At 48.0% G+C, this 24954-nt stretch overlaps 1 pseudogene; it reads right to left on the bottom strand.

Moving 5' to 3' along the window:
* LOC120381716 overlaps positions 1–6205 on the bottom strand; it is a 187964-nt pseudogene extending 181759 nt beyond the window's left edge.
* Positions 6206–24954: the final 18749 nt, after the last annotated feature.

Below are 24954 nucleotides of genomic sequence, written 5' to 3'. Positions count from 1 at the left end.
ATCTACCTTCTCTCAATGGGGCGATTGTAGAGCTGATGGTCCTTAATGGTCCATCAAGCAGGCTAGGCAGAACTGACACCAACTTGTCTGGGGTGTTCCCCGGAAGCAGAGCACAAGTTTGAAATACGGGCAGCATAGAGCCAATATTCATAACGTCAACTACAAAAATGATACACATCTAGAGATGGCATCATTATAATCAGCCAATCAGAACCTCTCCATAGACCCCTTGCACAACAACCTTTGTACAATATTGGCTGCAAATATAGAACAGTGGTCACAATGGTGATCTATACAGTTACAGATTATGTCACTAACGTCATAGGAGGTGACACAGCATCAGTGAGACTGATACTGGAATAGCCTCCAGTTTTGGTGTCCTCATTTGAAAAAGATGTGAAATTGGAGCTAGAGCTGCAAAGAGCCACCAAATGTTCTTAGGGCTGGAGAAAATACCTTCTAGTGAGCTATTGAAAGAGCTCAACCTGTTTAGCTGATCAAAAGAAGATTGAAAGGTGATTTCACTGAAGTGTTGAAGTGCCTTAATGGAGAGAAAAGATTGGGTATTAAAGGGCTCTTGAATCGAGCAGAGAAAGGAATAACAAGACCCAATGGCTGGAAGATGAAAAGAGACAAATTCATATTACAACTAAGGCACAAAGATTCAACAGCGAGGATGATTCACCACAGGAACAAGCTACCAAGGAAAGTGATGGATTCTCCATCTCCTGATGTCATTTCATGAAGACTAGATGCCTTTCTGGAATGTGTTTGCCCCAAAAGTAGCTATGGTGTCCTACAGGAGGCCTGTGATACACAGGGGGTCAGATTAGATGCTCTAATGGTCTCTTCTGGCCATAAAGTCGACTAATTTCTGAAAAACTGAGTGTAGCACTGGGAGCAGCGTCTGATGTTTCCCTGTCTAGCCGGCTTGCTGCCTAGAACGAATGCTCCTTGAGTGGGGTGATCCCCAGGGAGTAGCTCAAACCTCCAAAGTGCCTGGCCAGGGGCAGGACATTGGCACAGCAAAGGAGGGGTGTGGCAGTGACATCACAAAGGCCTTTTGCAGGACCTCAGACTATTGGTCCGAGGTGGTGGGGAGGTGGTGACCTCACAGAGAGATGCTGACATCAGCCAGGCAGGACAGGGGCAAGGGGCCAGGGAAACCTCAGAGACCCCTGTGGCTTTGCTCCAGCAAGTCTCCTTCTCCAGGTCTCTCTTTGAGGACTGAGAGAGTATTCGGGTTCACGGACGTGAGCGCCAGGAGGAACCTCTTTCGAGTTTTCTCCTTCCCTTTTAGTGATTTTACTAGAAAACAGCCGTCCCTGTTTAGAAGGTAAGAACCTCCTGGAGGGAAGGGGTGTCATGGGGGTGTCACAGTTCGGATGCCGGTGCCCCCCCCATGTATGGAAGTTCCCGCCACCCTGCTCTGTGTTTGCAGGGCCGGAGAGCAGCATTCCACGGCAGTGATTTGCTCCTGGCTGCCGGAGCAGAGCAGCAGGCTCAGCTGTCAGAACTTCCTGGAGCTATGAAAGGGGAGGGGCCCAGCCTCTTTAGCAGCAATGCAGGGCAGGTGAGTTCACGGCAGGCATTGTGGGATACTGGCGGAGGCCAGTTATGGTGATTTAATGACCAGCAGCATTTACACTGGCACTCTGTCACTGTAAGTTTGCTGCAGAAAGCTCTAGGCCTCTCATCGAAGTGGTTTTATTTTGTCACGAAAACAGGGCAGTTTTGTCGCCAGACGTGGCATTGCAGTGTGTACACCAGCCACACCAAGCTGCTGACTGAGGGAGCGTTGTGTGTTCTTCACACACCTGAGCAATATATTTCTGCTGAAACAACTTTGTAGTGCAGACCTGGCCAAAGATTCACTCACACAAACAGCTTGCAAGGAAAACGTCACCTGCTCCTCTGCTTTGCAGAATCTAAACACAAGGAAAGCTTGTCAGGGCCTGGTGGAGATGGCAGGGAGTCAGGTGTGGGCAGACACTATGTCTTACACCTAGGCAGGCACCATGGCTTAGCTGGCTAAAGCACCTGCCTTGTAAACAGGTGATCCTGGGTTCAACTCCCAGTGGTGGCTTTTTGGGGCACCTGCTATTGGCTACTGTCAGAGGACAAGATTCAAAGCTAGATGGGCCTTTGGTCTAGCCTAGTGTGGTTTTTCTCATGGTTTAAATTACACTCACAGGCACTGATGATAGAGTTACTGAAAGTTTGGGAATTAGGCGCTGATAGATCAGTGGTCCAAGCCTCTTGTAGACACCCCCCTCCCTCTGGGACAGGGGCAGGTCTGAGCTCTCGCACCAAACGCTCATTGTGGCTGCCAGAACCTGTGAGTGGCTCATTTCGTTTGCACCCTGGGTTGAGTCCTGCTTTGTGCACCGTGTCTGAGAATGAAAATCCTAAACCACCCTTTTAAATGACGAATGCAGCAGGACGTGTCATTGTCCCTGCCTCAAAGCAGACAGACCAATGGAGAAATCCCGTCGAGTCCAAGGTAATACTTCACTGCGGTTTTACCATTTCCACTTGCTAAACTCCCTCCTATCTGCCCAGCCCAGGTGTCCTCTGCCTCAGCTGCTGCTCCCAGCCTGCTCTAGAGTCAAACATGCAGGGCCCCCAGGGGAACAGAGGCTGGGACAGGGCAGCAGCCTGGGCTGGGCTGGGAGTTCTCGTTCCCTGAGAACTGGCCTGGCTCCCTTCTCAACAGCAAACAACTCAATTCCACGTCCCCTCCCCAGAAAAATCAGCCTGGAGCCAAGGGCAGCAGGGGACGATTCCCTCTAGTTCCCACCCAGGCAGGAGAGAACCCAGGGCCTTTCTAGCAGAGCTTATGGAACTGACGTGGGGAAACCAGTCTTTAATAACAGGCAGTTCACGTTTAAGCTCAGTGTTTTTAACAATTTTTACAACCTTAAATCACCCTTCAATCGCAGTGTCACTATCCATAACATTGCTTCAGCCTTATAGGTTCCCAAGTGCAAAACTCAACATCTCTTCAAACACAAGAGAGTGCAGATCAGTCAGTGTTCAGAGTCATCCCACATAAAAGAATCATGTCGTTGTACATATTGGCCTCATCATGTGGCCGTTGCCTTTCCCTCCGCTCTGTTGAAAGTTTTGGTATTTTGCACAGAAACTTTCTTCCCTCAGGAGAGACCTGGGAACCAAGGCTGCCAGACAAACACCTGTAAGAGGAGGCGTAACCTGTCAAAAAATGATCTCCCTCCTTCAGTTCAGTGACAGCCTGAAATGTTACTTATCCCAGCAGAGCCGGAGGATTGAAAGCAGCTACATCAAATCCCTGTGTAGCTAGCAGGAATGAACACAAACACGCCCTGGTATCTGAAGAGATGTTTAGTTTTACCCTTGGTAAACTAGAAGTCTAAAGGGAAGGAAGGTGGTGCCATATATAAAGAGTGAAACACAAAACAATTATCATAGTTATGCTCATAGTGACTGCAAAATATTTCTATATTTTTATTATCATCAGTGTTATTTTCTCTGGTGTCTATACATTGACTATACCTTGACCAAGAAATTTGAATCTTGATAAAATAATCGACTACCCCTGGTTAAGGCAATGGACTTGATACCCACTCGGGCGTCTCTACCCAGGTTCAGGTACTAACAACAGTGGTTGCCTTTTAGCCATAGCTTTTAATCAGGGCAATACATTGATCCTGTGAAATCATTTCCCAGCCAGAGTCCATCGCCCACATTCCTTGGGCATTGGGCCACCATGTGGACGTTTCATTTCCCTCCTCAATTTCACACAGAGACACAATTTCCTTTGCACAGATCCATGAACAGCAAAACCTCCCTGTGTCTCTTGTCTGAACCAGGGCATTCGATTCCACTGACACCTTCTCTCCTGCAATGGCAATGGTCATGCAGATGGGACGAGGCCACCTTCACCTCTGACAGTGAGATATTGGATCAGCTCTTTCTTTATGCTGCTGCTGTTAGTCCATGAAACATCAGGGATGGATGCAAGGCTGAGTTCATGCACCAACCCCCTGAAACATTTCAGTGCCCCAGAGAAATCCTGACTCTGGCTATTGGCATGATCTGGTGGAGATTCGAATAGGAACGGGACGGTCTGAATTGTCAGTGTGGGGAATGAACAACAATCTATAGCAATGTCGTTAACCACAAACACACTCTAATCATGCCCCAGCCGGAAGGGAAATGGGCAGGAACCCTTGTTGTTAAGCCATGGACACACCTACACTAATGCACAGCCAGGAGTGTGCTGGGGGAGCTGGTCTGAGCAATGTGAAGTGACAATTCAGTGAGAACAGAATCATTGTGTAGTGAAGCACCTATACACCAAGTAGTTGTGGCCGAGTGGTTAAGGCAATGGACTAGAAATCCATTGGGGTCTCCCCCGGCAAGTTTGAATCCTGCCAACTATGGAAGCATTAGTGTAATGTCACTGCTCTTGTTGTAGTGCTGGAGCATCCACAGAGCCAGACCTGGTCTCACTCTGAGGCTGTCTACACTTAAAATGCTGCTGTGACACTGCTACAGCACTGTGGAGTAGACAGTTGCTTCAGTGAGTGAAGAGGTTTTCCATCCCTGTAATAGCTACATTGACAGAACAATCTTTCCTTTCATTTAGCACTATCTAACCATGGCTTAGGGCAGCTTAATTATTACTGATTCCAGAGTTTTTCACACCCTGAAAGACGTACTTCTTAGAGGGGTTATCCCATCACCCTCCCATTCCCTGGTCCTTCTCACATGACCTGAGAGCAGCAATAGCCGCAGTTCAAGAGGTGCAAACAATTCAATGTTTATTGGGGTAAACTTCCAGCAAGCAATGATTCCAATTTCCTTCCTCGGTATTGCCCTTCCCAGCTCTGACACCACAGAGGCTTGTCTGTGTCCCTCTTCCTATTCCCCCCTTAGCAAAACATAACTCCAATTCCCCTACCGCCATTCCCATTCCCATTCCCCCCCCTTACTTCCTGATTGACTACAGACTATATAGTAAAACTGGAGTTCTGCTTAGCTATACCTTAACCATTTTACTGAAATGTAACTAACCAATCCCAACATATTGTAACATGATTATCTAACCAGTTATACCCCACCACCTGAATTGCTTTACACCCAACAAATTAATTATCCAGCAGACAGAAACAATCACAGAACCCACCTCAAAAGAAGGCAAACTACAAAAGACATAAATGGGCCACTCATCTGGCCAAGATGAGAGATTACGGTGCTGCAAACAGTTCAAACAGATTAAAAAAGTTACTATGTGGGAATCAGGAAAAGTATTAAAGAAAAAAAATTGATAGCCCTAGAGGGTTTTATGGTGTTCACTGCCCTTGCAGATTCTCTGATGGCTAATATGGGCTGAGTGCCAAGAGAAGGTCTTCCCACACTCACGGCATTCATAGGGCCTCCCATCTGTGTGGATTCGTTGATGAACAGAAAGGGCTGATCTGCGATTGAAGCTTTTCCCACACTCACTGCATTCATAGGGCCTTTCCCCCGTGTGGATTCTCTGATGTTTAGAAAGGTCTGAGCTGCTAGTGAAGTTTTTCCCACACTCACAGCATTCATAGGGTCTTTCCCCTGTGTGGATTCTCTGATGTTTAGAAAGGTCTGAGCTGCTAGTGAAGTTTTTCCCACACTCACGGCATTCATAGGGTCTTTCCCCTGTGTGGATTCTCTGATGTTTAGAAAGGTCAGAGCTGCTAGTGAAGTTTTTCCCACACTCATGGCATTCATAGGGCCTCTCCCCTGTGTGGATTCTCTGATGTTTAGAAAGGTCTGATCTGAAAGTGAAGCTTTTCCCACACTCACGGCATTCATAGGGCCTTTCCCCCGTGTGGATTCTCTGATGTTTAGAAAGATCTGAGCTGCTAGTGAAGTTTTTCCCACACTCATTGCATTCATAGGGCCTGTCCCCTGTGTGGATTCTCTGATGAACAGAAAGGGTTGATATTCGAGTGAAGGTTTTCCCACACTCACTGCATTTGTAGGGCCTCTCCCCTGTGTGGATTCTCTGATGAACAGAAAGGGCTGGTCTGTGAGTGAAGCTTTTCCCACACTCACTGCAGTTGAAGGGCCTGTCCCCTGTGTGGATTCTCTGATGAACAGAAAGGGCCGAGCTGCTAGTGAAGCTTTTCCCACACTCACGGCATTCGTAGGGCCTCTCCCCTGTGTGAATTCTCTGATGAACAGAAAGGGTTGATATTTGAGTGAAGGTTTTCCCACACTCACTGCAGTTGTAGGGCCTGTCCCCTGTGTGGATTCTCTGATGTACAGAAAGGGCTGAGCTACGAGAGAAGGTTTTCCCACACTCACGGCATTCATAGGGCCAGTTGCCTGTGTGGATTCTCTGATGATTAAGAAGGGCTGAGTAGTCACATAAGTTTTTTCCACACTCTGTGCATGTATTTTTTCTCTTTCCAATGATGATTTCCTGCTTTGTTGTGGTTTCCTTGAGGTCCTTCTGAGTTCCCTCAGAGGAAATACGTTTACCCATTTTCACCCCCGGCTGGTTTCCTTGTTCTCTTTCTGGTCTGTGCTGAATCTCACAGGAGTTTTCCTCCTCATGACTCCTGGACACATTGCTTTTTGATCTTTGCCATAATGCTCTGTGTTTATCCACTTGCTGAACATTGTTCTGCTGAGAATTCTGCTCCTCTTTCTCACATGCCATTGCACCACCTGCTGTGAAAAAGACAGAAACATCAAACAGGGCTGAAAAGTGAAAAGCCAAGACAAACTAAGTGCTGGAGGGAGGTCAAATAAAAATCACAAACTGAACTCCCCCATACTCTTCCCCAAAACAGGAGAGAGGAGGGGATCAATTTGGCTTTCAAATCCCATCCAAATTCTCAGGGGGAAGGGAGGAAGCTACTGCCTGGTGTCTGCTAGAATCTACGGGAAGCCATGAGCTATAGTTACCCTGAGAAGATGACCCCTGTTGGCTACAATAATGAACTGAGAGACCTCTCAAGGGCTTGGTAGGGCATCCCAGATGTTTCCTTCAGGCACTTTCACACTCAGAGTTGGTTTAATGTTTCCTCACCTCTGCAGGAAGATCTCAGGGTCTGTTTTCCCTCTGATCCCTGCAGGTCTGAGACCCACGGCTCTTCCCCTTGTTCCAGCTGGGAGATCACATAAGGTTTGGAAAATGGAAACCCTGCTCAGATGAAAGAAAACAAAGGAGTTCCGTTGATTTCATAAAACTTTCTCATAAAAAACATTCTATTAATTTAACTTTAATACTTAGTGTGACCCGGTGTGCCTGGGCTAGTCCTCACTGAAAATGCCAAGACCAGGGCAGGCTGAAAAAGGGAGTGCAGAGGCTCCCCAAACTGGTGGTTAACACGGAAGTTAAACTCACCAACTGTGCTTCTGATCCCCCACACTGGTTATCAAGAAACTGAAAAAATAAATCACACGGCCCCCTTTATTGCATCCCAGTTCTCTGGCTCCTAATCAGCACCTATGTCCAGCACAGTGAGAGGTTATTTAAAAACCCAGCTCACATAAACAAAGTGTTCTTCTGACCCCAGAGTCAGCCACATTACCAGGTCAGTATAGGTTTGGATCTTACTCAAAATACTATGATGCCAGCCAGTCATTGGCATCTAAACTAAAGGTGTATAAGCAAGAAAGCATCTAAACTAAAGGTTTATTATAAAAGAAAAAGAAAAAGGGAGTTGTTAAATGGGAAAGCAGTCAGACACATTCAGAAATCTATACATCTGGTTCTTAGCAGTATTGGTGAGTTTCTGGCTTGAAAGGCTCTCTGGTACACATCCACATTATTCAGTCCTTTGTTCAAGCCTTCAGTTTGTAGAAAAGTTGCTCCAGAGGTAGGAAGAGGAATTGAAGACAAAATGGAGATGATGCAGCTGCCCTTTATATTCCTTTTGCCAAGTGGCTTCTAATTCCTGTGTCCCAAACACAAGCTTCACAGCACATTGCATGGAAATGCCTTGGAGTTCTCAGTACACAGTGTGATACAGCATGGCCAGAGGGCAGCAGGAGAGGGTTAGAAGGGAGCCTTATTCCCTGTAGAGGGAAGAAAGTTTGCTATAGATGAACTAGAGCACCTGAAGCCAATTAGAGCCCCAGCAGTCAGTCACCTGATAAAGACCCTTGCTCCAATCAGACAGGGAAGGAGTTGGAGCAGAGGGGATTGGTATTGGAGCAGAGAACAGTTTGAAGGGAAGCGGAGGAAAGTTTGGAGAAGTGCTGCAGTGGGTTAAGAAGTCCAAGACCCTAGGTAAGAGGCACCTGGCTTGTACAGAGGGAGGGCAGGAAGACCCCACAAGCTGAAGGGTAGGAGCGGAAAGTAGCCCAGGGGAAGGAACCATCACTTCAAGTGGTTTACCACTATCCTCAAGGCCCCTGGGCTGGGAGCTGGAGAAGAGGGCGGGCCCAGGTCCCTCCCTCTCCACTCCCCTCCTCAAGGACACTAGTGGGGTAATTAAAATACCGATTAGGAGGCAAGCAATGGCGCCCTGAACCTTCCCCAAAGAAGAGAAAGCGCAAGACCCAGCATAACAGTACCAGCAATTTGCCACAGTATTTATAATAAAATAATAATAATATAAAGTGTCTCTCAATTCCATACAGTGTCACTTAATAAACCAGTCAATTCCCAGGACCGGTTCCTCAGGTGTTTGAAGATGCCGAACACCTTGCTTGTGAGGGACTAGAATACCCACATATATGTTGGGAACACACAGACACTGTGCTAGTCTGTTCCCTATGTTCACTCTTCTAGAAAATTATGATCAATTTTGTTCATAGTATGTGTCAGGGCTGAATCCCCACTCTGTCACTCCGAGTGCAGAAAGTGGGGGCCCGACAGGATTCTACAAATTAATTTGCGCCACTCTAGGCTTGTATTAAAGCCCCAAAGTTACAGCTTTTCTCTGACCTTGGCTTGGTAAATGCTGCCACCACCCAAATGCAAAAAAACCCCAAACCCTTGGACCCAGGAAGGAGCACTTGAGAATTCTTCCCTCTGGGGCACCCTCAAGCGCTTTCACGTCCCCTCCGGGAAAGAGCTGAGAAAGAAAACAAAGGAAATTAGCTGTGGTTACCAGCTAATCAAACAACACACACAAACCTCTTAGGACACCAAAAATCCAATCCTGTTCTTAATAGAGGTAAATTTTAGTAAAATTGAAAAGGAAAACAATACATCTGGAACTTAGGCTTTTGCTAGATCTTAAAAGAAAATTTTTGTAAGCACCCAAAATAGCTTTCTTGGGGGTTCAGCTTAAAGCTTACAAGCAAACAAAAGCATCTGGGATAGCACTGAGGAGATCCAAAAGCCAAAATAAAAAATAAACCTGATTGTGTCTGTCTAAACATTCCCTATCCCAATCATTTCTTCTAGGTATGGAAGATGAATTTTCATACCTGCTTCAAGCCATACACAGCATTGCTACTCCGTGTCGCCGTCTCCGGAGAACAAGAGACAAAGGGAAAGTTACTTTCCCATTTAAAAAAGTTCTAGCCTTTCCATTGGCTCTTTTGGTCAGGTGCCCAATACTTTTCATTTTTTTTTTAAAACCCTGTTGGCTTGTTAACCCTTTAGAGGTAAAGCAAGCAGAGAACTCGCACCAACAGGGATTTTACAGCCAACTGGCTGGCTGGGTGTTTATAAAAGGGAGATCCCTCCCCTCCCCTTCATTTATCACTGTAGGGCTTGTGAGGTACCATTTGAAAAGACAAAATCTACTGAATATCCCCCTGTTAAACTGTGTAGCAACATTGTATGGAAAGTGATGAGATTTTACGGTATGATGTTACTGAAAAAGCTGCAGCCCTAACCCTAAGTTCCTCAGAGACAGCAAGGCAAACAGCTGGTCAAATAGCCATTCTCCACCAGGGGGAAGGTGTGAAGATGATATTTACATTCCATCAGAGGGACTCTTGAAGCTCGTATCTATGACAGCCTGTCACCATGACTCAGCTGAGAACTGAAGTGGTTTCTAGTACAAAGGACTGAATTATAAAAAGAGGTGAGGAAAATGCATGAGACTCTCTCTCTCTCTCCCCTCCCTTTCCCTCTGCTCATGACAACTCCTGAAGAACTGAATGTGGGCGGCAGGGGCAGGTTAGGGGGAATCCTGGCTGAAAGGAAAACCAGCCTGTCTCAGCAGATGGTGAGAGAAACATTTGTTTTAAATCCCTTTTAGCTTGTTAGGTTAAACATTAGTTTGTGTTTTATCTTTGCATTTCTTTCATAAACAATTCTGGCTTTTATGCCTCATTACTTGTAGTCACTTCCAATTTTTTTTTTCAGTAGTTAAAAGTCTTGGTTTATTGTTTTATCTAACCAGTGTGTTTGGATTAAAGTGTGTTGGAAACTCCAGTTGGAATAACAAGGCTGGTGCATGTCATTTTCCACTGATGAAACAACAGATTTCATATGAGCTCCCATTGTTCAGGAGTGTGCTGGACAGTGCAAGATGCACATTTCTGGGGGAAGTCTGGGACCAGAGAATTTTCTGGGGTTCTCCTGTGGGGCACTGTAATTTGTGAGTCACTGACTAGCAGCACTCAATACTGTGTAGCTGGGAGCGAGTTACATGCTGGAGACTGCATGTGAACTGCCCAGGAGTGGCTGCTCTCACAGTAGAGCAGTGTAAAAGGCACCCCAGCCTGGGGAACTGAGGGGACACAGCTGTTAACAGTCCAGTTTGTACTGTGCTTAATGTCACAGACACTCAATTTCAGAGTCTCTTAAAACACACAGAAAGTAAATCCACGTCCCAGAAATCAAAGTCTCCCTGGCACTGCTTCTTGCTGACAGATGGGTCCAGAGACAAAGACAGAGTCCTGGGGAAGCTGGAAACATAAGCGTGGGGCTCAGTGGAGAACGGGAACAGGAAGGGCAGGGATATTATTGAATGCAGGATCTCAGCAGTACTAGATGTCAGATAACACATAGTGCAGCCCATTGGCAAACATAATCCCAAATATACATAGAAAATGATGGGGTCTAAATTAGTTATTTCCATTGATTTATACAAGGGCAATAAGATATTCTCTGTATTACTGTCTATCCCTTTTTAAATAATTCCTAACATCCTGTTTGCTTTTTTGACTTCCGCTGCACATTGCTGGATGTCTTCAGAGAACTATCCACAATGACAAAAAGATCTTTTTCCTGATTAGCCTAATTTTGCCCCCATCATATTGTATGTATAGTTGGGGTTATTTTTTCCAATCTGCATTACTTGACATTTATACACATTTGCCATTTTGTTGCCCAGTCACTTAGTTTTGTGAGATTTTTGAAGTTCTTCACAGTTTGCTTTGGTCTTAACTATCTTGAGCAGTTTAGTATTGTGACGTTATTGATATAATCTGGGACCATATAGAACATGGTTGCAACCAAGGTCCTGTAGTGGCACCAAATCTTATGTAAAGGGGGTCATATAAGGTGTCCAAGACCAGGTTATGGGTTGCTGGTTATAATTATGGTGTCTATATGTATGTATCATTTTGTAGTTGAAGTTATGAGTATTGGCTCTATCCTGTCTGTATTTCCAACTTATGCTGTGCTTCTGGGAGACATCCCAGACAAGTTGGTGTTAGCTCTGCCTAGCCTGTTTGATGGCTCATTAAGGACCATCAGCTATTCAACTGACCCATTGAGAGAAGGCAGATATGCCTTGTAACTCAGCAAAGTATGCAGGGACTTGCCCGTGTGACTCCAGACTCCATTTTGCTGTTATTTTCCACAGTAAGAACGAAGAAGTGTCCTTACACCTGGAAAAGCCTATAAAAGGCTGATGCCTCATCTCCAGCTTGTTTTCAATCCTGCTTCTTACCTCTGGAGGAACTTTGCTACAAACTGAAGCTCTGAACAAAGGACTGACTGACCCATCCCAGAGGATGTACTTCAGAGACTTGACTTGAACCTGCAGTTTACTCCATCACTGCTACAAGCCTGAACTAAGAACTTTGCCATTATTGCACGTAATTGATTCCATTTAACCAATTCTAGCTCTCCTCTCTATCTTTTTTCTTTTATGAATAAACCTTTAGACTCTAAAGGATTGGCAACAGCGTGATTTGTGGGTAAGATCTGATGTGTATATTGACCTGGGTCTGGGGCTTGATTCCTTCGGATCGAGAGAACCTTTTTCTTGTATTGGGGTGTTGGTTTTCATAACCATTCATCCCCAGGACGAGTGGCACTGGTGGTGATACTGGGAGACTGGAGCGTCTAAGGGAATTGCTTGTGTGACTTGTGGTTAACCAGTGAGGTGAAACCAAAGTCCTCTTTGTCTGGCTGGTTTCGTTTGCCTTAGAGGTGGAAAAATCCCAGCCTTGGGCTGTAACTGCCCTGTTTTAAGCGATTTGTCACTCTCAGTTGGGTTCCATCAGAACCGCATCGTCACAAGTATCATCTGCAAACTTTGCCACCTCACTGTTTACCCCTTTCTCCAGATCATTTATGAATACGTTGAAAAGGATTGGTCCTAGGACTGACCCTTGGCGAACACCACTAGTTACTCCTCTCTATTCTGAAAATTTACCATTTATTCCTACCCTTTGTTCCCTGTCTTTTAACCAGTTCTCAATCCATGAAAAGATCTTCCCTCTTATCCCATGATAACAATTTATGTAAGAGCCTTTGGTGAGGGACCTTGTCAAAGGCTTTCTGGAAATCTAAGTACACTATGTCCACTGGATTCCCCCTTGTCCACATGTTTGTTGACACCTTCAGAGAACTCTAATAGATTAGTAAGACACGATTTCCCTTTACAGAAACCGTATTGACTATTGCTCAATAGTTTTTATTCTTCTATGTGCCTGACAATTTTATTCCTTTATTACTGTTTCAACTAATTTGCCTGGTACAGACGTTAGACTTACCAGTCCGCAACTACCAGGATCGCCTCTAGAGCCCTTTTAAAATATTGGCGTTACATTAGCAATCTTCCAGTCATTGGGTACAGAAGCCGATTTAAAGACAGGTTACAAACCATAGCTAATAGTTCCCCAATTTCACATTTGAGTTCCTTCAGAACTCGGGTAAATACCATCTGGTCCCGGTGACTTGTTACAATTAAATTTATCAAGTAGTAACAAAACCTGCTCTAGTGACATTTCAATCTGTGGCAGTTCCTCAAATTTGTCACCCACAAAAGGTTTGGGAATCTCACCAACATCCTCAGCCATGAAGACTGAAGCAAAGAATCAATTTAGTTTCTCCACAATGACTTTATAGTCTTTAAGGGCTCATTTCGTATCTCAATCGTCCAGTAGCCCCACTGGTTGTTTAGCAGGCTTCCTGCTTTTGTTATTACCTTTTGAGTTTTTGGCTAGCGCCTTCTTCAAACTCCTCTTTGGCTTTTCTTATTACATTTTTACACTTAATTTGGTAGTGTTTATGCTCCTTTCTATGTACCTCACTAGGATTTGACTTCCACTTTTTAACTCTCACTGCTTCTTTTACATGGTCATTAAGCCACGGTGACTCTTTTTTAGTTCTTTTGCTGTGTTTTTTAATTTGGGGTATATATTTAAGTTGGGCTTCTAATATTGTGTTTTTGAAAAGTGTCCATGCAGCTTGCAGGGATTTCACTCTAGTCATTGTACCTTTTAATTTCTGTTTAACTAACCCTCTCATTTTGAACTGTTATTCCCACCACAGGAATGTTAAATGTTGTTATATTATGGTCACTATTTCCAAGCGGTCCTGTTACAGTTAGCCCTTGGACTAGATCCTGCGCTCCACTCAGCACTAAATCGAGAGTTGCTTCTCCCATTGCAGGTTCTTGTACCAGCTGCTCCAAGAAACAGTCATTTAAAGTATCCAGAAATTTTGTCTCTGCATTTTGTCCTGAGGTGACATGTACCCAGCAAATATGGGGATAATTGAAATCTCCCACTATTATGGAGTTCTTTATTTTGATAGCCTCTCATCTCCCTTCGCATTTCATCCTCACTATCACTGTCTTTGACAGGTGGACGATAACAGATCCCTATTGTTATATTCTTATTAGAGCATGGAATTACTATCCAGAGAGATTCTATGGAACATGTGGTTTCATTTAAGATTTTTTACTTCATTTGAGTTTACATTTTCTTTAACATACAGTGCCACTCCCCTCCCCATCCCCTGAGTATGGGGGGATCCAGTGGACATAGTATATTTAGATTTCCACAAAGCCTTTGACAAGGTCCCTCACCAAAGGCTCTTACGTAAATTAAGCTGTCATGGGATGAAAGGGAAGGTCCTTTCATGGATTGAGAACTGGTTAAGAGACAGGGAACAAAGGGTAGGAATTAATGGTAAATTCTCAGAATGGAGAGGGGTAACTAGTGGTGTTCCCCAAGGGTCAGTCCTAGGACCAATCCTATTCAATTTATTCATAAATGATCTGGACAAAGGGGTAAACAGTGAGGTGGCAAAGTTTGCAGATGATACTAAACTACTCAAGATAGTTAAGACCAAAGCAGATTGTGAAGAACTTCAAAAAGATCTCACAAAACTAAGTGATTGGGCAACAAAATGGCAAATGAAATTTAATGTGGATAAATGTAAAGTAATGCACATTGGAAAAAATAACCCCAACTATACATACAATATGATGGGGGCTAATTTAGCTACAACGAGTCAGGAAAAAGATCTTGGAGTCATCGTGGATAGTTCTCTGAAGATGTCCACGCAGTGTGCAGAAGCGGTCAAAAAAGCAAACAGGATGTTAGGAATCATTAAAAAGGGGATAGAGAATAAGACTGAGAATATATTATTGCCCTTATATAAATCCATGGTACACCCACATCTCAAATACTGTGTACAGATGTGGTCTGCTCACCTCAAAAAAGATATTCTAGCACTAGAAAAGGTTCAGAAAAGGGCAACTAAAATGATTAGGGGTTTGGAGAGGATCCCATACGAGAAAAGATTAAATAGGCTAGGACTCTTCAGCTTGGAAAAGAGGAGACTAAGGGAGGATATGATGGAGGTATATAAAATCATGAGTGATGTTGAGAAAGTGGATAAGGAAAATTTATTTACTTATTCCCATAATACAAGAACTAGGGGTCACCATATGAAATTAATAGGCAGCAGGTTTAAAACAAATAAAAGGAAGTTCTTCTTCACGCAGCGCACAGTCAACTTGTGGAACTCCTTACCTGAGGAGGTTGTGAGGGCTAGGACTATAACAATGTTTAAAAGGGAACTGGATAAATTCATGGTGGCTAAGTCCATAAATGGCTATTAGCCAGGATGGGTAAGGAATGGTGTTCCTAGCCTCTGTTCGTCAGAGGATAGAGATGGATGGCAGGAGAGAGATCACTTGATCATTGCCTATTAGGTTCACTCCCTCTGGGGCACCTGGCATTGGCCACTGTCAGTAGAGAGATACTCAGCTGGATGGACCTTTGGTCTGACCAGGTATGGCCGTTCTTATGACCTGCTCTGTCCTTCCGATATATTTTGTACCCTGGAATGATTGTGTCCCATTGATTGTCCTCACTCCACCAGGTTTCTGTGATGCCTATTATGTCAATATCCTCATTTAACACGAGGCACTCTAATTCCCCCATCTTATTATTTAGACCCATCTTATTATTTGTGTAGAAGCACTTTAAAAACTTGTCACTATTTATTTGTCTGCCCTTTTCTGATGTGTCAGATTCTTGTGTGCGTGAATGATCTGGCCCCTACTTTATCCTCTTCCAGCCTCTCTTCCTGACTAGAACTAGAAAATCTCTATCACTAGACTCTCCTCTAAGACAAGTCTCTGTCCGATCCACAAGCTCCTCTGCAGCCATTGGCTTTCCCCCATCTCTTAGTTTAAAAACTGCTCTGCAACCTTTTTAATGTTAAGTGCCAGCAGTCTGGTTACACGTTGGTTTAGGTGGAGCCCATCCTTCCTGTATAGGCTCCCCCATCCCCAAAGTTTCCCCAGTTCCTAATCAATCTAAACGCCTCCTCTCTACACCATCATCTCATCCACCCATTGAGACTCTGAAGCTCTGCCTGCCTACCTGGCCCTGTGCATGGAACTGGAAGCTTTTCTGAGAATGCCACCAGAGAGGTCCCAGATTTCAGTCTCTTTCCTCGCAGACTAAATTTGGCCTCCAGGACGTCTCACCTACCGTTCCTTATGTCATTGGTGCCTACATGTACCACGACCACCGGCTCCTCCCCAGCACTGCACATAAATCTATCTAGATGCCTCGAGAAATCAGCAACCTTTGTACCAGGCAGGCAAGTCACCGTACGGTTCTCCGGGTCATCACAAACCCAGCTATCCTTGTTTCTAATGATCAAATCTCCCATTACTAACAGCTGCCTTTTCTTAATGCCTGGGGTAATCTCAGTGCAAGAGGTTACCCCAACACCATCTGGGAGGAGGGTCCCAACTATGGGAAGGTTTCCCTCTGCTCCCATTGACAGCTCTCCTTCCCTGGGCCTTTCATCCTCCTCATCAGCGCAGTGGCTGTCTGACCGGAGGTGGGAGAAATCTACAAGTGTCCCGGAAAGCCTCTTCAACATACTTCTCTGCCTCCCTTAGCGTCTCCAGTTCCACCACCCTGGCCTCCAAAGCCTCTGAGGGCCAGGAGCTCCTTGCACCGAATGCACACGTAAGCCACCCGCCCACAGGGCAGGTAATCATACATGCTACATTGAGTGCAGTAAACAGGATAGCCCCCACTCTGCTGCTGGGCTTCTGCCTGCATTCTCTCTTACAGCTACCTAGGTTAACAATAGGGGTTTTGTTTCAACCAAGAAGTTTGTATTATATCTTAAATGTTTTAAAGAATGGCAAGAGTACCTCGCCCCCTTCCCACTCCCCTTCCAAACTCCCTCACAAAACTCCCCGTTAGCAGCCCTGTTTGAAAAGCTCCCTGGTCACTTGCTCACTGCTTTCCAAAGCACTCCCCTATCACATACCCCCCTGCCCCCAGCCCCTGCTTGAGCCACTCAGGGTAGGGGGCTGGGAGCACCCCCAGTATCCCAGACCACCCTCCCAGCCCCCAGACCTGACTCCTGCATCCCCTCCCCATAACGAGCCCTCACACCCCATGCTCTGACTCCTGCACACCCCCCACATCCTCAACCGCACCCTGAGCACCAAATGGGAGCTCCTGCACACCCCGCTCTACATTGCCATCTGCACCCCTCACACCAAATGGGAGCTGCCCCAGGTAAGCACTTCACACCCCAACCTCCTGCCCCAACCCTGAGCCCCCTCCTGCATCCTAAAACCTGGCCAGACCCTGCACCCCAATCTCCAGCTGCTCCTGCGCCCTAACTCCCTCCCAGACCCTGCACCCCCAGCCCTGACTCCTGCCCCCTGAACACCCTGCCCTCCCTGACCCCGGCACCCCCTCACACCCCCAGCCCTTACTCCTTCACCCCTCTCAAACACACCCCAGTTCCCTGCCCTCCCTGATTCCTGCAGCCACCCATAACCATCCCCCACCCCCTGCCCATCACACACCCCCAGCCCTGACTCCTGCCCCCCCCACATCCCCACCTGCATTGCTTGCATGAAACAGGAGCTGCTCCAGGTAAGTGCTCCACACCCCAACCCCCTGCCCCAACCCTGAGTCCCCTCCCACACCCTAACTCCTGGCCAGACCCTGCACTCCAACATTTTTAATAAAGGGCTCTTATCCAAAGCGCTTTACAATAGTTAGCTAACGGCACAAACAATATATGGAAAGATTGTTAAGTGGTGCACCAAGACTCAGCAATTTTCAAGTGGTCTGTGGAAAAATCGGTTAGACGACAAAAACAATCAAGGTACCTCACTTTATTTTCATTTACTTCCTATTACTTATAGGAGGAGGAGGAGGAAGGAAAAAAAGAATGAAAAATGGGGGTGGGAGGGAAATGAGAGAATGTTCTTTTTCTTGCCTATGTCCCAAGGAGGGACCCCTAAAATGGAGCTGAGCACAGGGCCCCACTAATGCTAAATCCGCCACTGAGCTTCCTTCTCTGGATACCCCCAGCCAGCATTCAAGGACGCACGGAGTGTCTGTGTGATAAGTGACCCTGGGCCAGCAGCTCTGACTCCAGCAGCCTGCTCGTTACACCCCAAGCATAATTGTGGTTTGGGTGGAGAAGGCTCAGGGTTTGAGAGATCAGGGGTAGGAAGCTTCTGCTCATTCTGCCGCACCTAACCCTCAGTTTTACTTGAGCAAACAGGAGATATTTGACACTGTGCGGTACGGCTCCTGTGCTCTGTTCCCAAAGTGTTCTGCAGCAGGGGAGGGTCTCTGGTAGCTTGTGTGTCACTGGCATATTGGGGTGATGAGGCAACAGGACAGAGTAGAGGTGGCATTGTGGGGTGGCATGAACTATCTCTCTTCTTTTCCCCTTCCAAGAACAGAGGGGAGAGTAACCCTTACCCAGCGAGGTCACATTCTCATAGTTCTCCTGCATGACATCTCTGTAGAGGGCTCTCTGAGTGGGGTCCAGCAGAGCCCACTCTTCCCTGGTGAAGTACACAGCCACCTCCTCGAAGGTCACCGGCCCCTGAAAGAGCAAGAGTCCAACACTCAGTACCTGCTGCCCCACTCACAGCCCCCCTATACATGGAGGACAGGAGCCAAACAGAAACTCTGGGTGGATTGCAGTCAGAGTCCCACCCCCACCTTGCTCAGAGCATCCAGGAAACACCAGGGGGAGGGGACGAAGCGAGAGCCCCTCCTCTCTCCCAGCAGAGCCATCACCCCCCTACTAGCCACTAACTGATTCAGGAGATGGAGCCCCTAGCAGGGTCCAGGGACAGCTCCCTGGTAGGAAGCCCAACACCCTCCCCATTCTGAAGAGCTGGATGGGAAGGGAGGGGAATCTCCCCTAAGCCTCACTGGTGGATGCCCCCTTCATATCTCACAGCAGCCACTGGTTAGTCAGGTCGGGCTCCAGCACTATGAGTCTGGTCAGTTTTCCCAGCCCCATGCAGCTGGGTTATTTTCTGCTCCACAAACTAGAGCATTTCCACCGCCGAACCTCCTGGGTCTGTTCCTAGAAACTAGGCCACATATTAAATAACTCCCAGCAGGTTTAGCACACCCCTGTCCTCCTCCCTTTCTTCACCCTGTGCATTTCCTGCAAACCAGACTGCAACCTCCAAACCAGCCTGTGCAAACCTTCCCATCTCCCACGTATTTGCTGTCCCTCTCCCCCCCTGGAGGAACCCACCAGCAACCCCCTGATAATACCTACCTGAACTGGCTCCTCTGCAGCCATTTCTCTCCCCTGTCCAACGAGAGGACGGGATGAACTGGAGCGAAACATGGACGTTATTCCGCAGCCTGGCAGGGCGAGAAGGGCAGTTGTGAAGGTTTCAGAACAGGCTTTAACTCATTTCACAGCATGATTCCCCCAGGCCCTTTCCCTGCAGACAGGCACCCTAGAGTCTGCCATGCTGAGAAAGGCTTCATCTCTTTGTACAGTGTAGACCTGGCCTCTCCTGCCAGGCTAAGCCCACAGAGACATTTTTAACCTCCCTTCTCCCTCCCCTCACCCCGTAACAAAGTCTCTGAACACAAGGCTAGAAAAAAGCAGAACCAAAGGATTCACTGTGCGGGATCCCCTCGGACACTGACCCCATGGCAGCCACACCCCAGCAGGAGGGATATGGAGTCAGGATTTTCCTCTGTCTGATTCTCATCTTTTCTACAGGAAAGTGACTCTATCCAGGGTGCAGTAATACATCTGTCTGGGCAGATTAGAGATCTGGAAATCTCTCTCCAAACTCTTCTCTCCAACGGCCCCTTTCAGTCTCTCTTTCTCTTTCTATCTCCTTTTCCCCTCTCCCTGCCCATCTGGTAGGAAAGTCCCATTCCTGGATAGTTTGCTCCCCCATGGCTGGATTTGCTCCTGCAATTGTGAATTGGATGAGAAATGGGGGGGGGGTCTGTTTGTGTAGAGTCATTTTAAGGCCAGACCCCAGCATTTTCCCTTCGTTTCTTTCAGTTACTTGAAATGTCTGGATCAGAATTTAGTATTAACAGGGCCCAGGGCTGCCCTAGGGGGCTAGGACCAGCTGGAGAAAGTCATCCCCTGGGCCGGGCAGAGAAGCAGCTTTAATTCAGGTCACATCCCAGCACAGAACCCCGCTGGGGGAGCAGCAGCTGCTAAGCCTGATCTCCCAGATCACAATGGAGGCTGCAGTGTCTGACCCAGGAAGCTGAACCCCAATATCCTGAGCAGAGAGGGACAGAGCGTTTGAGAAGCTTCCCTCCTTTAGCTCTCTGGGGAGAGCAGCTAACGAGAGCCCCTCCTCACAGGGAGAATTGCTGATCTCATTTGCCCCACTGTCCATCTGTAGTCATTTCTTGTCTTTACATACAGTGACTCTGGATTAACAATGGTCTCAATGAAACCAGAGTTCAGAAAGAATGAGTCCAGAACGCTGTGGAAGGGACCATTGTGCGGCAGTGCTGACCCCCCTCCCACCTCCCTCATCCCCCAGATCTAGGACAAGGACTGGGGGGCACAAATTTTCCAAATGGAACCAAAAGTTCCTGCAGTTTTCAAAAGGGGAGAAAAGCAAAATCTGTGATTTCAAAGTCACAGTGTCTGATAATTGGACAGAAAGTTATCACAGTGACAGGGCCTGTGACTGGGGAATCCCAGGCAGTGCTTGGAGCCAGGACTCTGACACAAGTTGATCAGAGAGAAGGATCATGGTTAGTAGCAGCCCCCAGACACTCCCCAGTACCCAGAGCCCAGACCCCACAGCCAGGAGCAACAGACACCCCCTAGCCAGGGTCCCACCAGATATTCCCTGGGACGCAGCCCCCAGAGTCCCCAGCCAGGGACCCCAGATATCCCTCAAAGCCCCACCAGCCAGGGAATCCCCACCAGACCATGACTGTCAGGTTGGGAATCCCAAAGGGTTCCCCCCACCAAGAGCCCCCAGCAGCCAGGGACACCCCGCCAGGAACTCGGTCCTCACTGCCTGCCTAGGACACCCCTGATTTCCAGCGGATCTGCCATGTCGTTTGTCTGGGACCCTCCTCTGCCCTGATGCTTTTCAGTGGGACCCTTCACTTTGCTTGCCTGGCATCCCTGAGCTAGTGCCAGAGCTCCGCTCCTCCCCACCCCTGTGCACTGGGCACAGCAGCGATCCCCGGAGTCGGCGGGGGAAGCCCAGACAGAGCCCCTGGCACAGCACCAGGCTCCCTCTAACCCCCTGCCCCACCCTCAAGAGATGCCCAACTCCACTGTTCTGCAGCCAACAGCGACACCCACCTCCAGGACCCAAAGCCTCAGGGCTGGGCACATCAGAACCAACCCCCCCAAACCTCCAGAACCCACCAATTTGATTAGGGTCCCACCTGCCCAGTCACCTAAACAACTCCCACTACCACAACACCCCTTCAGCTCCAGCTGAAATCTCCCCACACAGACACCCCTTCCCCCAGTGCAACACTGTTACCTGACAGTGCCTGAGAAGTGGATAGAAAGTGACCACCGCCCCCTGCTGGCCAGTCCCACAGGCAGAGGGAGCCCCGGGGGATGTCTCTTGAACAGGAGAATGGAAAACCTGGAGGGACAAAATAGGTAAGAAATGTCCATGGCCTGTCACTAGCAAATAATGGCCACCATGGATCCACCCCTGAGGTGGCTGCATCTCGGTGAGGGAATCAATCCCTCACCGAGGCCATTTGCCATGGGGTTTGGGATACTTCTGGACCCACACTGCACTCAGAGTGACCTCCTCATCCCGTGACAGCTGGAGAAAAGAAAAGGGTCCAGCCAACTCTCCCGTTACCAGCTGGGAACCACTGACCCCCAAACAGGAGGAGGCCTCTGGCTTTGATGGGTATTAAATATATCTGCCTGGTCTCTTTCATCAGTGAACATTTAACAGAGATAAAGGGGGGGGGGGGAATGATTCGCAAAGGAGACGGGAAAGATGATCTCTGGGAAATTTAACCCCCTGCGACCTCCTGGATGGAGAAAGACTCAGGGCAACAGGCTCCCTCCAAAGAAGGAGAAGTTGCTGGGATTTAGGAACACGGAGAACAGCGCCGAACATGAAAGGATTTTTAAATGACATTCAATAATAACATAGAAATGAAAGATAAAGGCTGGAAATCTGAGAGATTTTATATCAGTTGTTGATTAGGGGAGACGGGAGAGCTGATCATTGGAGGGGAAAGGGGGGAAATTGCCCCAGATTTTATAGCCCCGTGTGAGACACTGAGCGAGAAAAGGGGCAGAACTAGAGAGAATTTGTATCGGGGGCGAGAGGCAAGTGGCACCAACAGGGACAGGAGCCAATTAACCCCCCTCCCCCCTTCGCTCACCCGCCACTTCCCCCCCCCCCCCGGGAATTTCCTGGCTGCCCAGAGACAGTTCAAACCCCCCCCCCCGCGTCCCACTGACCTTCCCCCCCTACAACTCCAGCTTCTCCCCTCCCTGCCTGACACCCCCCATCTTCCCCCACACCACAGGGGATCCCCCCCTCTGCCAGGCCCCAGTCTCTGCCCCCCAAATACCGCTGGGGCTGAGGCGGCTCTGAGGCTTCTCCCAGGTTCCCCGGGGCAGAGTCACTTTCCTGCCCAGCCCTAGTGCCCCCCCCCGGGTCTCTCACTCCCCGGGGGCTCCGTGGGAGGCTGGACACCAGGGATGCAGGACGGCAGGAATGGGGGTGACAGGCCTCCTGTTCCTCAGTCTCACGGCGGGACCGAGGGGGCTCGTCACTCTCCGGCTCGGGAGCGCTGGGAAGACCCGACCGTGGAGGGGCCGTCGCTGGGGGGGACGGCCCTGCGGAGGCGCTGAGCACGTCCTTATATCACTTCTGTGGCGGGAAAAGTGCTGAGGAGATGGAACGCTGAGGGCTGGTTTTGGCGGGAAAAACCGGTTTGGACTGGTTTGAGCCTGTCCCCTGATGGTAAACAAGTCCCCTCTCAGAGATGGAGTCCAGGGGTCAATAGTTCATATGCTCCAGATTGGATCTTATTTTAAAGCCAGTGATTTACTTCAGCAACATCTTATTAACCAACTAATTGAACATATTGAACAGTTTATACTTCTTACACCTAACAGTGTTTGTCCTCCAGATGTGTTTACAGGTGTTGAGTTGTGGGGAGAGAGGCCAATTCATAATGTCTCTACCCCCCCTTTCATAGTTTCTTCCAACTTGGTAGGAAGTACCTTTGCTATGATGTGAGTCAAGCAGTGTCCATTGTCGCTGTGCTATCTCGGAGAAGTCTGCATTGTACACGGTTCCTGGGATAGTCCTTGGGAGTGTGGATCCCTTTAATGGGCCAGCAGCGAGTCTGGCTCCTCCATTGTCACACCTGAAAGGCTGGTGGTGGGCAGTTCCCAACCTCATCTCAGTAACACACACAGAGCAAAACTTCCCAGCCAATGCTACACACACAATCCAACACAATACTAATGTTCAACAGACCAAGACTTTTGAAATGATACCTCACCAGGCAGACTTTGTACAAACCGTATCATCATTATAGGACAGTGGTGAATATGGGGCTTCCAGGCTGCTGCTTTGAGCACAGCGTGCCACACCAGGGCTGACATTGCAATGGAGACGTACCCTTAGAGTCCATCTCTCCTGGGATAAAGATGGCAGCATGGCTGGCCTGGACCATCTGACGTGGGCTCATGAAGCTAAAGCTGAGAGGCTAAAAACTGTGGTGCGGATATTTGTGTTCACACTGAAGCCTGGGTTTGGAAACCCTCACCCCTCGTGGGGTCTCAGAGACTGGGCTCAAGCCCATCTGTCTGCCCTGTAATTTTATAGTCTTGCAGCCCAAGCCCCATAACCCTGAGTCAGCTGACCCGGGCTTTGCGACAGGTGCCCTGGGTGTGTTAATCACAGTGTAGACATAACATTAGGCTACGTCTCCAGTGAAATGAAACACCCACGACTGGCCGGTGTCACATTAATCAGGGTCATGTTGCTTGGGCTGTAAAGTTGCAGTGTCCGTGTCTCGGCTCAGGCTCAGTCCCCTGCTCCAGGAGCCCAGAAGGTTGGGAGGGGGTTTAGCAAGTGGAAATGGTAAAACCGCAGGGGAGTATTACCCTGGACTCATGGCATTTCCCCATTGGTCTGTCTGCTCTGGGGCAGGGACAGAAACACGTCCTGCTGCTTTTGTTATTTCAAAGGGCGGGTTAGGATTTTCATTCTCAGACACGGTGCACAAAACAGGACTCAACCCTCGGCATAAACGAAACGAGCTGCCCACAGATTCTGGCAGCCACAATGAGCATTTGGTGTGAGAGCTCAGACCTGCCCCTGTCCCAGAGGGACAGGGTCGTCTGTGAGGGGACTGGACCACTGACCTATCAGCTCCTAACTCCCAAACTTTCAGTAACTATCATCAGTGCCTGTGAGTGTAATTTAAACCATAAGAAAAACCGCACTAGGCTAGACCGAAGGTCCATCTAGCTCTGAATCTTGTCTTCTGACAGTAGCCAATACCAGGTGCCCCAAAAGCAGCTCAGTAAGGTACCACTGGAACTTGAACCCAGGATCTCCTGTATACAAAACAGTGGTTTTAGCCAGCTAAGCCATGGTGCCTACAGCTGCTGAAGGGATCATCTCTGCACACACCTGACTCTCTGCCAACCTCCATCTGGGCCTGACAAGCTTTGCTGGTGTTTGTATTCAGTAAAGCAGAGGAGCAGGTGAAGTTTTACTCCCAAGGTTCTTTGGACAGGTCTACACTACAAAATTAGATCGGTGTAACTACATTACTCAGGAGTGTGAAAAATTTACCTCCCTAAGCAATGCAGTTATATCAGCCTAACCCCGGTGCAGATAGCACTGTGCCAACAGGAGGGCTTCTCCCATCAACATAGCTTGGGGAGGGGCTTGGTTAGTGAAGATGAAGAGAATAGGTGGCCCATGGCTCTTGCATTTGGGGAGGCTGGGTGTGAGCGCTGGAAGCTCCCTAAAAGTGGGGGGCCCATTGGTGCCCAGACCATGG

This window comes from Mauremys reevesii, linkage group 14 (genome assembly GCF_016161935.1).
Source record: "Mauremys reevesii isolate NIE-2019 linkage group 14, ASM1616193v1, whole genome shotgun sequence".
In the NCBI taxonomy this organism is placed as follows: domain Eukaryota; kingdom Metazoa; phylum Chordata; order Testudines; family Geoemydidae; genus Mauremys; species Mauremys reevesii.
Note: the sequence above shows the minus strand (reverse complement) of the source record. Positions and strands in the feature narration are given on the sequence as shown.